This window comes from Oncorhynchus masou, chromosome 32 (assembly GCF_036934945.1).
Source record: "Oncorhynchus masou masou isolate Uvic2021 chromosome 32, UVic_Omas_1.1, whole genome shotgun sequence".
Taxonomy (NCBI): Eukaryota; Metazoa; Chordata; class Actinopteri; order Salmoniformes; family Salmonidae; genus Oncorhynchus; species Oncorhynchus masou.
This window is the reverse complement of record NC_088243.1, coordinates 26,415,096-26,428,797: the sequence shown is the minus strand read 5'-3', so window position 1 is coordinate 26,428,797 and position 13,702 is coordinate 26,415,096. Positions and strand designations below refer to the sequence as shown.

General features: G+C 44.1%; 1 pseudogene; it reads left to right on the top strand.

The window, feature by feature from the left end:
- Positions 1-1,043: 1,043 nt before the first annotated feature.
- Positions 1,044-3,724, top strand: LOC135527174 (sphingosine-1-phosphate phosphatase 1-like; annotated as a pseudogene).
- The last annotated feature ends 9,978 nt before the right edge of the window (positions 3,725-13,702 follow it).

The window sequence follows — 13,702 nt, the reverse complement described above, 5'->3', positions numbered from 1 at the left end:
TCAATGCTGATTTGAATATCAATGAGAAAACATAGAAGTGTCAAAGATTTATTTTTGGAAACATCTTTTCTGAATTTAAAAGTCATCCTCGAAGTAATCATCTAGTTTTTCAAAAGTATCTGTAATCTGATTACAACATTTTTGCTGATAACATAACGAATTGCAGTTGCCATTGTTTTGTAATCCCTTGTAATCTGTTACTCCCCAACCCTGTTGACTACATTAAAATGTTGGAAGCCCTCAAAATGGCCATTATAAACTGGGTGGATCGAGCCTGAATGCTGAATGGCTGACATTTGTGGTCTGTCAGTATACCACAGGTATAAAACAAAATATGTATTTTTACTGCTCAAATTATATTGGTAACCAGTTTATAATAGCAATAACGTACCTCGGGGGTTTGTGATATATGACCAATGTACCACAGATAAGGGCTGTGTCCAGGCACTCCACATTGCGTTGTGTATAAGAAGCCGTGGTATATTGGCCATATACCACACCCACTCGGGTCTTATTGCTTAACTAGAGGCCTCTATCATTCTCTATGTTTTACTCAGACATTGTGAAGCTCGTCCACAGCACCACGAATAGAAACACAGTCCCGTTTAAATTCTGAGTGCGTCACCCATGCCTTTGTGTTCCCGAGCACTTCATAGATCTGTCAGTAACCAGATAGCGAAGCAGATTGCATTGGTTTCAAACAACTAGCTACAGACAAATAGCAACAACTAACCTCTGTCATGGAAAATGCATTTGCCGCGTTTTGTACAGTATCGTATCGCCTATTGTTTTAACAGGTCTTATTATTGTCTTCGACAGGAAAACCTGTTATTTTTATTTATTTGCTCCTCTTGTTGAAAATGTTTATTTTCTGGGAACTGGCTATACAGCTAAACTGAGCAGTTAACGTTACGTTACTTCCATGATGCACAAGCTACTACTTGACTAACTAGTTAATGGTGCCATGATGCATGAGCTGCTGCTTGACTAGCTAGTTAATGGTAATTTATAGTAAATACACAGTGCTCTACATCAGAATCAACATGACAAAATATATGATGACGCAATTTGTACAACTATGCAATAATCTCAAAGACCCGATTCATCTAGCACAGTTTCAGCAGATCTGCGGTGTACGTGGGACATTTTCTAGGAACACAGTGGAGATTAGAGGAGTGGAGCGAGGTCACTTGCACAACGTCAATGGCATAAGCCATCTCCAGGGTGAAAAGTGAGAAATGTATTGTCAACGGAGGCGGAGAAGGGGAGAAAACAGATAGTCTTCTGCAGAGGAAAGTCACCTCCCCAGGGAACAGTTGGATACAGGAAGGTGTAGATGCTTCTCAGAATGGGGCAGTAGTCATTCCTGCTGCGGTGGCAACGGCCGGGCACAGCTGCAACGGTGGCCACCTTGCTGGATCACCTCACAGAAAATGGCTCAAGTGGCGTCAACAGGTCCGGAGTGGAATGCACCTCCGAGAACCCTGAGGACCTCAGTCCTTCTAGGAGCACTGTCGAGCCCTTGCACAAAAACTCTCTGACAGGCGAAGAGGGGTAGGAGTTTTTAATTGAGAACAAGTTTGTGTACTACCTTTCAGAACCAAGCTGGGCAATGAGCTGTTTTACATCACCTTTTTCCCGTTCTTCATCTGGAACGGGGACCTTTACGTCAGCCGGTGACTGATCGTGGTCAGGGTTTGGGTCATGGATATGGAGCAAGGATATCATTGGCTGGTCCAGGCCAGTCTCAGACTTTCACCGCCCATGGTCATGATGGAGATATTCTATAATTCTGATTATAACCTGAGTGATTCGAGCCCTGAATGCTGATTGGCTGACAGCCGTGGTATATCAGACCATGGGTATGACAAAACATGTATTTTTACTGCTCTAATTAAGTTGGTAACCAGTTTATAATAGCAATAAGGCACCTCAAGGGTTTGTGGCCATATATTACAACCCCTCGGGCCTTATTGCTTAAGTACATTATGCCCTCTATGCAGTGGCGGTTCTAGCTTGTATGGCTCCCCCACGCCCCCACCCCCTAAAATAAAGCACCATTCTGCACTAAATGTAATTTTTATTCAGACATTTGGAATAACACAAATTATCATAACATTTAAAAATATGTAAATATAAAACTATAAACAAAAATAAGACTCATAAATATAAAAAATAAGTAACAAAGACAAAAATGTAAAATGTGTGTCGATTTGGCACCCGAGCATCAATACATTACCAATCCCACAACACTGTCAACCAAGAGTCAAGACTAAACCAATTCACCTTGGTGGTGTGCAGACTGGTTTTATATTATTCTTATGATTTCGCACAAACCATAAAAAATGCAACAGTACGTCTGTGAAACTATATATTCACAGTATTATGAATGAATTGTGGTTTATTTGGAAGCATTTAGTAGTGTGACTGATTTTACTAATTGCATTAGTACTGTACAAAGTTAGAGATGCGCTATTTGATAGATTCCCCCACTCCCCCTACCTTGGGCTTCCAGTGGGGAGACCTGAGGTCAACCTACCCCGGCCCCCCTCCCCACCTTGTACTTCTGAGTGGGAGACCTTCCCAGGCAGTAGCCTGCCTAGCTCACAAACTAGAATTAGGGCACCCACTTCGACAAGGTTAATTGACCCACAGTCCCACACGGTGACATGATATCATTGACATGACGTGCAAATGAGCGATAGAAAACCGATCACGCAAATGTCACCATTCCAATTTTTTTTCTGCGGGCACCCCGTGCCACCCCAGCGAGATGCCGCCCTGGGCGGCTGCACATGACGCCTATACCTAAATCCACCACTGCCTCTATGCATTTCAGGCACGGCCATACCCTTCTCACTGTTCCTGTTGACCTTCAGCTGTTGGGAGGTAACATTAAGTGTTTTTCAGACGACCAGCGAAATATCGCAGAGTATCTCGCCAAGTACACCACTTGTCCCTCTAGAATTTATGAAACATAAATTATTAATCATTTGGGCTCCCTAGTGGCGCAACGGTCTAAGGCACTGCATCTCAGTGCCAGAGGCATCACTACAGACACTACAGACAACAATGATTTTTATTGTTAAAAGTGACTGTAAACCACAGGAGGTTGTTAACACCTTAATTGGGGAGGACCAGCTAGTGGTAATGGCTGGAGGGAATTAGTGGTGTAACGGTTTTCTTCCGTCGAAGGAGAGGAGGACCAAAATGCAGCATGGTTAGAGTTCATGGTTTTTAATATGAGAAACTAAACATGAACACAATTACAAAACAACAAACGTGGCAAAACCCGAAACAGTCCTATCTGGTGCAGAGAACACAAAGACAGGAAACAACTACCCACAAACCCCAACACAAAACAAGGTACCTAAATATGGTTCCCAATCAGAGACAATGACTAACACCTGCCTCTGATTGAGAACCATCAGGTCATACATAGAAACGGTCAAATTAGACACACAACATAGAATGCCCACCCAGCTCACGTCCTGACCAACACTAAAACAAGGAAAACACAAAAGAACTATGGTCAGAACATGACAGTACCCCCACCCCCCCCAAGGTGCGGACTCCAACCGCACAACCTAAACCTATAGGGGAGGCTCTGGGTGGGCATCTGTCCGCGATGGCGGCTCTGGACGTGGACCCCACTCCACCATTGTCTTTGTCCACCTCCTTAGCGTCCTTTGTGTGGCGACCCTCTCCGCCGACCTTGGCCTAGGAACCCTAACAAAGGGCCCCATTGGACTGAGGAGCGCCTCTGGACTGAGGGGTGCCTCATGACTGAGGAAACTCCTCCGGACTGAGGGACAGCTCCGGACTGAAGGGCAGCTCATGACTGAGAGGTAGCTCATGACTGAGAGGTAGCTCATTTTTAAAATTTCTATTTATTTTACCTTTATTTTACTAGGCAAGTCAGTTAAGAACAAATTCTTATTTTCAATGACGGCCTAGGAACAGTGGGTTAACTGCCTGTTCAGGGGCAGAACGACAGATTTGTACCTTGTCAGCTCGGGGATTCGAACTTGCAACCTTTCGGTTACTAGTCCAACGCTCTAACCACTAGGCTACCATGCCGCTCATGACCGAGGGGTAGCTCAGGACCGAGGGGTAGCTCAGGACCGAGAGATAGCTCAGGACCGAGGGGTAGCTCAGGACCGAGGGGTAGCTCAGGACCGAGGGGTAGCTCAGGACCGAGGGGTAGCTCAGGACCGAGAGATAGCTCAGGTTGGTTGACGGCTCTGGCAGATCCTGGCCGACTGACGGCTCTGGCGGATTCTGGCCAACTGACGGCTCTGGCGGATTCTGTCCGAGTCTAAAGGCCAGTTGTATTGGTTCAAAAATCAGTACAACAGTTTTCAGCTGTGCTAACATAATTGCAAAAGGGTTTTTTATTGATCAAAAGGCAATACATACGAGACACTGAGAAACACAAGGGGGACAGAGACAAAGATAGAGGGGGGGAGAGAGAGAGAGAGAGAGAGAGAGAGAGAAAGAGAGGAAAGATGAAAGAAAAAGAGAGAGAAAGAGAGAAGCTACTTGGTGAGTGTAGATTAGACACAAAGTCAGGCCACACACATTCATATACAGTAGTAGCCTGATGGCCTACTGCCTGCCACCCTAAACTGTCCTGAGGTCAGTGTGTCTGTTGGAGCAGAGAGCAACCACTAGTCTTGCAGTGGAAGAAAGCCCTCTCTGGCCTGGCATGTGTCAACACATGGACTTGAGATATCCTAGAGAGCTGTGTAAGTGAGAGGTTCTTCATAGCATGCAGCCAAGAGAAGGGCATTATAATTATTATATTCAGTCCAAGGGCACAACTGCCACTGGCCATTATAAAAGGCATGGATTTTTTAGGGGCATTATGGCCACACAAAGGGGATGCCTCAGTGAAATTTGAATTCAAATTGTGAATGAGAGACTGATGAAGTGTGTGCAGGCTGCGCAAAAAAACAAAGCAGAGCTTATGCTTTTCATGCAACTTTTTGAGTCGCATCATTCTGCCTTAAAATGTATAAAAAATTGTGTGGAAGGTGTGGAAGCCAGGAGATGCTAAATGTGTTAATGTTAATTAACGGTCAATTACCGTTAGATCTGCTGTTATTGTCTTGACAATCATCGGCTGACAAAATGTAATGACCGCCACACCCCTAGTGACTACCACGAACTTACTATGAAACTTCATGTTGACACCATTGTCCTCAACAGCTGCCAGTTCCATAAAAACACTGCCAAGTGGGGAAGCACTTTGATACTTCCTCATCCTAATTGAAAAAGCAAACAGCAGCATGTGATTTACTGCCAGCCAATAACGCGGTATAAAGGCACTGCTCAGACAGCATGTGGCGGACTAGGTAGCCCACTCATTTTCAAAGAAGCCTAGGTAGGGGGGCAAGATTTTCATTTTTACGTTTTAGTAATTTAGCACAGGCTCTCATCCAGAGTGATTTAAAGTTAGCGCATTCATCTTAAGATAGATATGTGGGTCAACCACATATCACAGTCATAGTAAGTACATTTCTTTAGCATAGCCTGAAGGTAGGGAAGGCCAGATCCTCTTGTTGCTCTGTAGTCAAGTAACATGATCTTGTATTGGATGTGAGCTTCGACTGGAAGCCAGTGGAGGTTGCAGAGAATTTGGGTAGGTTGAACACCAGGCGGAGGGGTCAGCAGTGCTCATGCCCGTGGAAGCTGTTTGGTTGAGGTGGAGAAAATAAAATTCTGCTATTTTTTTCAATAGTTTGCAACTGCAGCTAGCCAACTACCTTGCAACTGCAGCTAGCCAACTACCTCTTCTTCTGTGGGGTTTATCGGCGTTTGGCATCCAACGTTATGGTACATTACTGTCAACTACTATACTGGAACGTCCCCGCCTCACTTGTCTGTCCATCATGCATCTAAACAACTAGCTTGACTGCTCTAACTGCACTGATTGGTGAAGTAATTTAATTGGCTAAATGTAAAAAAAACTGTTGATTTCACAGGTTAAAAAAGGAACAGAAAGGAATGATATAAACCAGTACTTTTTTTCCGGTTCGAAACGATTAAGAACTTTATTTTGTTGGTCGGAACAGTCCAAACACACCAACACAGTCATGAAGAGGGCACGTCAACACCTCTTCACCCTTAAGAGGCTGAAAAGATTTGGCATGGGCCCTCAGATCGTCAACAAATTCTACAGCTGCACCATTGAGAGCATCTTGACTGGCTGGATCACCACTTGGTATGGCAACTGCTTGCTATCCGACCACAAGGCACTAGAGAGGGTAGTGCATACGGCCCAGTACATCCCTGGGGCCGAGCTCCCTGCCGTCCAGGACCTCTATATGAGGTGGTGTCAGAGAAAGGCCCTAAAAATGTTCAAAAGATTCCAGCCACTCAAGTCATAGACTGTTCTCTCTGCTACTGCATGGCATACGGTACCGATGCACCAAGTCTGGAACCAACAGGACCCTGAACAGTTCCTACCCTGAATCTATAAGAATGCTAAATAGTTAACCAAATAGCTACCCAGACTATCTGCAATTTTTTTTTGACTCATCACATACGCTGCTGCTACTGTTTACTATCTGTCACTTTATTCCTAGTTATACAGTGCATTCGAAAAGTATTCAGACCCCTTGAGATTTTCCACATTTTGTTACGTTACAGCCTTATTCTAAAATGTATTAAATTCATTTTTCGCTCATCAATCTACACATAATATCCCGTAATGACAAAGTAAAAACAGGTTTTTAGACATTTTACACAAGTATTCAGACCCTTTGATATGAGACTCAAAATTGATCTCAGGTCCACCCTGTTTCCATTGATGATCCTTGAGATGTTTCTACAACTTGATTGGAGTCCACCTGTCGTAAATGCAATTGATTGGACGTGATTTGGAAAGGCACACACTTGTCTATATAAGGTCCCACAGTTGACAGTGCATGTCAGAGCAAAACCAAGCCTTGAGGCCAAAGAAATTGTCCGTAGAGCACCAAGACAGGATTGTGTCGCGACACAGATCTGGGGAAGGGTACCAAAACATTTCTGAAGCATTGAAGGTCCCCAAGAACACAGTGGTCTCCATCATTCTTAAATGAAAAAGGTTTCGAACCACCAAGACTCTTCCTAGAGTTGGCTGCCCGGCCAAACTGAGCAATCGGGGGAGAAGGGCCTTCGTCAGGGAGGAGACGAATGGCTTTGACGGGGCTTTGAAAGAGGGTGTTGTTGGTAATAACTTACTCCTCCATGATCATAGGCATTATCACAAATCCCCCATAACAAGAAGCAAAAATACATGTTAAATGGTGTTTAAATAAATGCATTGGAATTGAATCACTGGCTCACCTTGGGATTTGTATTCATGCACAGTTTATTAACATTGCTCCATTTTGCATCATCTCCCACACAACCTGCTTGCCTCAGCTCAATGGGAATCCTTGCGGGAAATTAGAACATCACATAATTATATTTGAATCTGTGAAGTGCATTGAGGTATACAGTGCAGACCCATCCGTCCTATAAGCAGCAATGCTGTCATCCCCACCACCGTGAAAGATGGTGTGAGAAGAGAGAATGCGACTTTAAGCCTGAAACGTTATTTGAAGAAGAAAGTAAAAGGTCATTTCTAGTATTTTCTCTGTTTTGTAACAGACCACACATCTCAGCTGTGGCAGGCAGGCAGCAGGCCCATCTGGAGAGTGAGACTAGTAGCGATGAGGCATGCTGACTGTCCTAATATGGACCTGCCTTTTGGCCTCCATTTCTACAACTGTGCACCAGAGAGACAGAACTGTACATGTTTGACTCTGCACCTGTTTGTGAGTGACAGAGTGTCTGTTTTTCAGAGCATGTGCGCTTGTTTCCACAATTCCCATTAAGTCCCACGTGGTAATTTATGTTGTCTCTCACTGGAATGATGTGATTGGCCTGGTTGGCTACAGTCTTGGGTTTGACTGTCGGTCACCCGGGTAACTGCTGCTATAGTGATGCCTGTATCATGTCTCAGGGAGTTGATTGATGGAGTGACACAGAGCAGTCAACCACACACAGGCAAGGGAGTTAGTAGATACCCAGCCCCAGGCAGTGATCCTGTGTAGCCTCTCTCTTCCTCCTGCTCCCCCTCCATAGGCTCACTGACTCCCTCCTGTACACCATTGATCTGTGGGGCTCCCAGGCTTGTTTCCAGCTCATATAACAATATAATAGCAGAGCTAATGCTGAAGGGGCTTAACGCTGTGTCTGGGAGACACTATATCAGTTGCTGTTTTCTGGGGGCTGCTGGAGTGTACAACATCCATTTGTGGTCTCAGACCGCTGCCAGGCTTCAATGCTTAATGTGTTCTGTATCAGCTTAAAATCTCATCACGCTCAATGAAAATACTTCCCCCTTTTTTTTTTTTACACAGGAACGCTTTGAAATGTATCTAAAGGAGTTTGCGTAGATGGCCCAGCCTCATGGTCTCTACCATCTGAGAGGCTAACAGGCTGATCATCCAGTCCAGGCCTCTCTCATTAAGCTGGGCATATACAGTCATCATAACTAATGAGGCCTGATAGCTGATCCTGTTAAACCATTAATGGCAAAACAAGAGACCAGGAAATTAACGTTAGGCCCTAAGGAGGACTTGAAGTTGTCTATCCTCTATCCTCCTCCCATGCTTTCTGTAATGGCAGTCCATTTAATGGGGCCTATATCATAGTTTATTCTGTGGGTTGTATGCCACAGTTCTCAGTGTCTCTCTCTAATGGCTTTATGAGCCCTGGTTTGGTGGTAAGGGGTTAAAGTGAGTACTGATTATCACTAAATTATGCCAATGTAGCCATAGTACAAGCTACATTTTCAGGTTCTCTCGGTTAAGCCTAGTTGGACCAAGTGAGACAACAGTTGGGACAGACTAGCGATAGCAATCACAATGAGAGACTCTTAATGACTAAGAGAAAGGTGATAAAACATTACAAGGGCATTTAGCTCTTGGACCATCTCACCTCTGGAGCTCTGAAAATCCTTTTGATTGTAACATGTGGTCTTGTAGTGATCCTACTACATGATGCCACACGTGTGACCATGGAAGGGCGTGTCCATGGCTTTGGTAGACATGTAGGCCAGGGTGGGTTAATGACTGACAGCATGAAGAGAGGGGGAGAGGTAGGGTGATCTCTGGCGTGTTGGAGTATGAAGTTAACTGTCCTGGTTACTGAGCCGTAGATAGATGAGAGGTGTTTCACCATGGTGAAAGTGAAGATCAAACATCGATAATAATACTGGCTCACTCAAATATCCCTTAAAGCTAGAATCCTTAATTGAAACAGTAACATAGCTTACTACCTGCCCCTGTTTCACTAAAAATCTTAAGGAATGGGGCTGGAGAAATGTAAACACTCTCAAATTCATAGAGCGAGCTATGGATGCATGGACTGATCATCCACAATATTAAATGTATAGTGTTAACCATGTTAAAAACATTGGAGTGAGTTAAACAAGCTTACATTTTGGGGTTCTGATGGGGTACAACAGTTGAACTAAGCTAATGAGGTATTTATAAGTTATATTCTTCAAATCAAATTGTATTTGTCACATGCGCCGAATACAACAGGTGTAGACCTTACGGTGAAATGCTTACTTACAAGCCCTTAACCAACAAATTTTAAGAAAATACCTAAAAAAAAGTACGAGATAAAAGTAACAAATAATTAAAGAGCAGCAGTAAAATAACAATAGCGGGGCTATATACAGGGGGTACCGGTACAGGGTCAATATGCGGGGGCACAGGTGTCGAGGTAATATGTACATGTAGGTAGAGTTATTAAAGTGACTATGCATAGATGAATCAAATCAAATGTTATTGGTCACAAACACATGGTTAGCAGATGTTAATGCGAGTGTAGCGAAATGCTTGTGCTTCTACTTTCGACAGTGCAGTAATATCTAACAAGTAATCTAAAATTCCCCAACAACTACCTAATACACACAAATCTAAAGGGATAAATGAGAATATGTACATAAGTATATGGATGAGCAATGGCCGAGCGGCGTAGGCAAGGTGCAGTAGATGGTATAGAACAGTATATACATGTGATACGAGTAATGTAAGATATGTAAACATTTTTAAAGTGGCGCTGTTTAAAGTGACTAGTGATACATTTATTAGTTTCCAGTGAATGGGTCTAAATGTAGGCAACAGCCTCTCTGAGTTAGTGATTGCTGTATAGCAGTGTAATGACCTTGAGATAGAAGCTGTTTTTCAATCTCTCAGTCCCAGCTTTGATGCACCTGTACTGGCCTCGCCTTCTGGATGACAGCAGTGTGAAAAGGCAGTGGCTCAGGTGGTTATTGTCCTTTTTGGCATTCCTGTGACATCGGGTGCTGTAGGTGTCATGGAGGGCAGGTAGTTTGCCCCCAGTGATACGTTGCGCAGACCTCACTACCCTCTGGAGTGCGTTGCTGTTGAGGGAGTTGCAGTTGCCTTACCAGGCTGTGATACAGCTCGACAGGCGCTCGACAGGCGCTCGACAGGCGCTCGACAGGCGCTCGACAGGCGCTATTTCGCCTTCTTCACCACACTGTCTGTGTGGGTGGACCATTTCAGTTTGTATGTGATGTGTACGCCAAGGAACTTTCCACCTTCTCCATTGCTGTCCCTTCGATGTGGATAGGGGGATGCTCCCTCTGCTGTTTCCTGAAGTCCACGATCATCCCCTTTGTTTTATTGACTTTGAGTGAGAGTTTGTTTTCCTGACACCACTCTCCGAGTGCCCTCACCTCCTCCCTGTAGGCTGTCTTGTCGTTGTTGGTGATCAGGCCCACTACTGTCATGTCGTCTGCAAACTTGATGATTGAGTTGGAGGCGTGCATGGCCATGCAGTCGTGGGTGAACAGGGAGTACAGGAGAGGGCTTAGCACACACCGTTGCGGGGCCTCCGTGTTGAGGGTCAGCGAAGTAGAGATGTTTTTTGCTACCTTCACCATCTGGGGGCAGAAAGTCCAGGACCCAGTTGCACAGGGAGGGGTTGAGACCCAGGGCCTCCAGCTTGATGATGAGCTTGGAGGGTACTATGGTGTTGAATGCTGAGCTGTAGTCAATGAACAGCATTCTTACATACAGCAGGTATTATTTTTGTCCAGATGGGATAGGGCAGTGTGCAGTGTGATTGCTACAGAAAGTTCCTCATCTGTGGACCTGTTGGGGTAAAAGGTGGGCGGTATAGTGGTCTAGGGTGGCCGGTAAGGTGGAGGTGATATGGTCCTTGACAAGCCTCTCAAAGCTCTTCATTTTATTATATATATTTTTTTTCTCAAAGCACTTCATGATAACTGAACTAATTAAATGACGACCGCTTTGAGCACTTCATGATGACAGTGCTACGGGGAAGTAGTCATTTAGTTCAGTTATCTTTGCCTTCTTGGGTGCAGGAACAATGGTAGCCATCTTGAAGCATGTGGGGACAACAGACTGGGATAGGGAATGATTGAATATATCCGTAAACACACCGGCCAGCTGGTCTGCGCATGCTCTGAGGACGTGGATAGAGATGCCGTCTGGGCCAGCAGCCTTGCGAGGGTTAACAATTTTAAATGTTTTACTCACGTCAGCAGTGGAGAAGGAGAGGGGGGTGACGCAGTCTTTGTTAGCGAGCCGCGACGGTGGCACTGTATTATCCTCAAAGTGGGCAAAGAAGGTGTTTAGTTTGTCTGGAAGCGTGACGTCGGTGTCCGTGACATGACTGTTTTTGCTTTTGTAGTCCGTGATTTCCTGTAGACCACATACGTCTTGTGTCTGAGCCGTTGAATTGCGACTCCACCTTGTCCTTGTACCGGCAAATCGCTTGTTTGATTGCCCTGTGGAGAGAATAACTACACTGTTTAAATTCAGTCCTATTTCTAGACCTCTTTCCATGGTTATATTAACAGAGAATATCAGCAGCGTTGAAGGGGGAGGGCAATGCATTTTGTCTGGGTAGCCATTTGATTAGATGTTCAGGAGCCTTATGGCTTGGGGGTAGAAGCTGTTTAGAAGCCTCTTGGGTCTAGACTTGGCGCTCCGGTACCGCTTGCCATGCGGTAGCGGAGAGAACAGTCTATGACTAGGGTGGCTGGAGTCTTGGACAATTCTTCATGAATCAATGGGTATACAGTGCCTTCAGAAAATATTCAGACGCCTTGACTTTTTCCCTATTTTGTTAGGATACAGCCTTATTCTAAAAAATATATATATATATATATATATATATTTTTATTCCCTCATCAATCTATAAAAAATACCCCATAATAACAAAGCAAAAATATCACAATTACATAAGTATTCAGACCATTTACTTAGTACTTTGTTGAAGCACCTTTGGCAGCGATTACAGCCTTGAGTCTACTTGGGTATGATGCTACAAGCTTGGTACACCTGTATTTGGGGATTTTCTCCCATTATTCTCTGCAGATGCTCTCAAGCTCTGTAGGGTTGGATGGGGAGCGTTGCTGCATAGCTATTTTCAGGTCTCTTCAGAGATGTTCGATTGGGTTCAAGCCCGGGCTCTGGCTGGGCCACTCAAGTACATTCAAAGACTTTTCCTTAGTAGTGGAAAAAGTATCCAAATGTCATACTTGAGTAAAAGTAAAGATGCCTTCATAGAAAATGATTCAAGTAAAAGTCAGTCACCCAGTAAAATTCTACTAGTAAAAGTCTAAAAGTATTTGGTTTAAAATATACTTAAGTATCAAAAGTAAAAGGAAAATGCCTTATATTCAGTAAACTGCATGGCACCATTTTTTTTAATTTACAGAAAGCCAGGGGCACACTCCAACATTCAGACATGATTTACAGTGCCTTGCGAAAGTATTCGGCCCCCTTGAACTTTGCGACCTTTTGCCACATTTCAGGCTTCAAACATAAAGATATAAAACTGTATTTTTTTGTGAAGAATCAACAACAAGTGGGACACAATCATGAAGTGGAACAACATTTATTGGATATTTAAAACTTTTTTAACAAATCAAAAACTGAAAAATTGGGCGTGCAAAATTATTCAGCCCCTTTACTTTCAGTGCAGCAAACACTCTCCAGAAGTTCAGTGAGGATCTCTGAATGATCCAATGTTGACCTAAATGACTAATGATGATAAATACAATCCACCTGTGTGTAATCAAGTCTCCGTATAAATGCACCTGCACTGTGATAGTCTCAGAGGTCCGTTAAAAGCGCAGAGAGCATCATGAAGAACAAGGAACACACCAGGCAGGTCCGAGATACTGTTGTGAAGAAGTTTAAAGCCGGATTTGGATACAAAAAGATTTCCCAAGCTTTAAACATCCCAAGGAGCACTGTGCAAGCGATAATATTGAAATGGAAGGAGTATCAGACCACTGCAAATCTACCAAGACCTGGCCATCCCTCTAAACTTTCAGCTCATACAAGGAGAAGACTGATCAGAGATGCAGCCAAGAGGCCCATGATCACTCTGGATGAACTGCAGAGATCTACAGCTGAGGTGGGAGACTCTGTCCATAGGACAACAATCAGTCGTATATTGCACAAATCTGGTCTTTATGGAAGAGTGGCAAGAAGAAAGCCATTTCTTAAAGATATCCATAAAAAGTGTCGTTTAAAGTTTGCCACAAGCCACCTGGGAGACACAACAAACATGTGGAAGAAGGTGCTCTGGTCAGATGAAACCAAAATTGATCTTTTTGGCAACAATGCAAAACGTTATGTTTGGCGTAAAA